Raw genomic sequence first — 4,280 nt, 5'->3', positions numbered from 1 at the left:
TTATTGAAAGAGGAAAATAAATGAAAGTTCGTGGAATGTCACTATATGAAATCATGCCTATTTTAACATTATTTGTTTGTTAAGCCAGTGATGGGAACTGCCATCTCTGTAGAAATTGCTGGGTAATTGAAAAATAGGTTATGCTTTTTAAGGAGTCTGTGATTATGAGAGGCTCAGTGAAGTGTGTTTAGAAGTGATCAGCTTGGATCTTATGCATGCTTCGGGGACTGGAATTTATGATCTGGATTAGAGTGTGTTCTGGGGACATGTTTGCTTGCCCGTGGTTACTCATGAACTGAGGGGATAGATTGGCAACTTGGTTAATCATCTTGGGAAAGAAAAACAGACTTCATATTGCCTGACTTTATCGGCCTTCTGTAGGAGTATACTGGAGAAATGGTTGTAGGAACAGTACAGCAAAAGGAAACAAATAATGTCCATTTTAAGCAATGTACCATTCACACTGTCCTGCATTTTCCACTAGAATTTTATTATTAATGGTAGAAATTTTTATATGAAATGGGACCCGGACCAGGGTAATATTTTCAGTCCTTAAAGATCAAACTCATACGCTATTATCACTGTGATTTTAGTTGTGAAATCATTCCTGTAATGTTTATTGTTTGAAAATGAAATGTGGAAATTGGGCTCCAAAGTAACACCGTCCCTGGAAGAGGACAAGAGAAGTGGATGCCGTCGGGTGGGGGCAGCTGCACCGTCACGTGCCCCCGGGAGTTCCTGTGGCTTTCCAGCATTTCATTTAGTGAAGGAATGCCCACAGTAGCATCGCACCGCTTCCTGTAGCAGAGCCCAAGGCACTCTCCATCGCCTTTTCACAATAAAATGCACAAAAACCTAAAGAATAAGAGAAAAGGATTTATACCAACCGTTAAAGGATGTTCAGCCAACCTGTTTTGGAAATACATAGAATAGTGTACGCAGCATTTCTGAATAGTAGTATCACATAAAAACACACATTAGAGGACCTGCCTTGCCGTCAGCAGCGTTTTTGCTTTTTGGGGGCCAGTACCTGGGTTGTGGAGCCACTAGTGTTTGCACCCGTGAAACAAAGAGAAAAGCCACACCGTCCAAGGCTTTGATTCCAGGACTGCTGGTGGGAGGGCAGAGGTATTTGCTGAGACAGACTGGCAATGTCTGATGCTCCAGGTAGGATCGTTTCCAATTCGGAGTGGTGTTCTATGTCTGCATCCAACACTGTGTAGGAAAAAGGTTGGTGCAAAATATTGCTGATCTACCCGTTAAAAGAGTCAGATGAGGCTAGTGCCTTGATGACAGCTATCTACACTTCTCATGAAATTAACCCATATACAGGGGTGTTTCCAAATGTCTGAAAGGCAGTGGTGTCTTCTGGGGAAAATGTTACGCACAGAAGCCTGACCTTTTGCTTCATTGACAGCAATCCCTTCTGTATTGCCAATCGAGGTTCATTTGGGATGCAGAGGAATGAGCTTGAGCCTTCCTCCTTTGCCTTCTGGTTTTATTCTTCATCTTGAGAACAGCCCTCCTCTCCACACTGCTTACTGCAGCTTTGTAGAGCTGGGATTTGGAACTTCAGGATTTGGTTTCTGAGTCTGTGGAGGCACTGCTTTTCCTGTAAGAAAATGAATGTTGTGGAAATTCTTTGGCTACTTAACTAAAACTCAAGACTATATCAGTTTGGCTACAAATACTTGAGTAAGAAATTAATCATCTGCGCTGTTTCTGCTAATATTTGGTGTCACCACTAATTCTGGCAGCAGCCGTTGAATCCGTCAGTCTTAGTTAACTTGAGGTAAACCGTTTGGAAATAGGATGTTTTTGACGTTCTTTTGTCTTTTCCTGAAATCAAGATAGATTCAAGACATAATCTCTTGTAAGATCTTAGCGGAGGAAACGTAGACAAAAGGGCACTTTTGTGTTCTCATTTACTTCAGATGCTTTCCAACTTACAGTTTTATTTGGGGGTTAAAAATCAGTAAACTTTCTGATTTTCCCCTTTCTTCTGCAATATTATTATTCATAAGAAGATAACACGAGCCGAAAATGGAAATCTGCAGTTGTTTCGTTTGCATTGAATTTATTTCAGCGGCCACATTATTTCCACTTTTTCTGCATGGGGAGGGAGTCCAGACTGTGCAGCCTTCAGGCACCCAGCACAGACCCTGTGCGGGCAGGTGCTTCTGACTCACTAAGTGAATGGATTCGGATGGAACGGACGTAAAACAGGAGACGGGTTCTCATGTGAGATCAAAGCTCCTCCAAAGTGGTTCTCAAATGTTAACATTTGTTAAAGGTAAACCACATGTGTTGAAGGCCAAGTTCAGGCCAGCTGTTACAATCTGTGTAGTGAATGTATTTATTAATGCTTGAGTTGTAAAATCCTCGGCGTAAATAGTGCAAAGCCCTGTGTATCTGTCAGTTCATGCCGAGATGAAATAAATCGCTCGGAAAGTGCCAGTGCCGCTGACGTGTGTCCAGGTTGCGTTTCTCTGTCTCTGCAGTGAGCGTCAGATGAGGTGCGCTCTCTCCTGTGAACCAGGGATCCTAGCGCTGCTTGTGGGACCCGGGGCTGACACCTGTGCCTGCAGCCTCCTGAAGCTCCCCCCGCACAGAGGTTCTAAGTTGGGGTGTCCCTTACCACTTGCCACCCGATTCCTCAGTCCGTTCACGGGTCCCAGCAGGGGGTCACGGCACAGCACACAGGACCTTAGGAGCACCAGGAGCAAGTGGAAGCCAAGGCCGGCGCCTTGACTCTGGTTCCCAGGGAGGCAGGCCAGGGCAGGCAGAGCCGCTTCGCTGTATGGGTTTCAGTCATTCCAGTGGGCTTTGGGCTACCACAGTGGTCTCCAGTTGCCTGGTGCTGGGCCCAGGGGTGCTGCAGGGCAGGGCTTGTGTGTGAGAGTAGCTGAGGAAGTGTTGGGGTGTGGACTCCGGCCGGTTGGTTTATGAGCTCCCAGCCAAGCCCTTCCCATCTCTAAGAATGGGCTGACCCTGTGAGGACAGCATGTCCCAGGCCAGGCCAGCACGCTCTGTAAGATGCCAAAATGTCACAAAATGCAGAAAATGAAAGAAGTGATCAGTAGGACCACCAAGTGCAGTCCCCTTCCCCTGGAGCGGGTCGGGAGGTACTGGGTGGGCCGGTATGGTCTTCCCCAGCGTCCCCTCCCCTTCCACCCACATTGCCTCCTCCTTGAAAGTTCCCAGGGGCACCGGGGCTTGGGGGAGCTAACCTGGAACAGGTCCTCCTGCCCACCCCCCAGGTGAGAATGAACTGAGAAACGGCTCAGAAGCCGGGCAGGTGGGACCCACAGCCACAGCCTCACCCACAGGGACTATGCCAGAGGGTGGTGCTGCCACATGGGCTTGTGAAGGCCACTCAAGTTAGTACATTCACCTCCCCACCCACCCCAGGGTGTCAGATGCACTCACACCCCACACCAGGGGGTCGGATGCACTCACTCACCACACCAGGGGGTTAGACACACTCGCCCTCCACCCCAGGGTGTCAGATGCACTCACTCCCCACCCCAGGGGGTCAGACATACTTGCCCTGCACCCCAGGGTGTCAGACGCACTCACCTCCCCCCGACCCCAGGGTGTCAGATGGACTCAATGTCCTGGGGGAGCACAGAGGAGCCTTTGCGTGTTTCTGAGCTGCTGGAGCTTAGCGATCACCCTCTACCCTCAGACTGGGTTTCAGGGCTGAGGTTGGATTAGAATGTTAAATATGGGGCCCTGGACACAGGGTTTGGGGTTTTTGGGACCCCATGGCCTCTGGTGTCTCCAGTGCCAGCCCTGAGGGCCAAGTACGGTCTTCGAACCCAACATGGCACAGGAGGGGGGGCCTCGAGCCTCACACCCATCCTAGAAAAGGACAAGGGACTCTCAGGCTCCTGGGGGGTCTGCCCTGAGACAGCCCCCGGAGAAAGCAGTTCTGAACGGATGAAGGGCATGGCCAGGATATGGGAGGAGGACGCCTGTTACTCTGTTCCTGTCCCATGTGCTTGGGACCCGGGACTCGTGAATACTCCAGTGAGACCTCGAGCTCCTGTGTGTGGCCACCAGCCAGCGTGGATAAGGCAGTGGCCACGACGCCCAGCTAAGGAGCCACCTGGGCTTCTCTCTTGCTCTGACCCCAAGACCTCCTCCTCCACACTCACCTGGCTTTCTACCAAGGAAAACTTTGAGTTGAAAGCATGTGGATATAAACAGTTCTATTTTATCTTTTTAATGTGTTTGGTTTTTTTGCGATGGGGGTCTCCCTTTGTTGCCCAGGCTGG

This window comes from Saimiri boliviensis, chromosome 13 (assembly GCF_048565385.1).
Source record: "Saimiri boliviensis isolate mSaiBol1 chromosome 13, mSaiBol1.pri, whole genome shotgun sequence".
Taxonomy (NCBI): Eukaryota; Metazoa; Chordata; class Mammalia; order Primates; family Cebidae; genus Saimiri; species Saimiri boliviensis.
Note: the sequence above shows the minus strand (reverse complement) of the source record.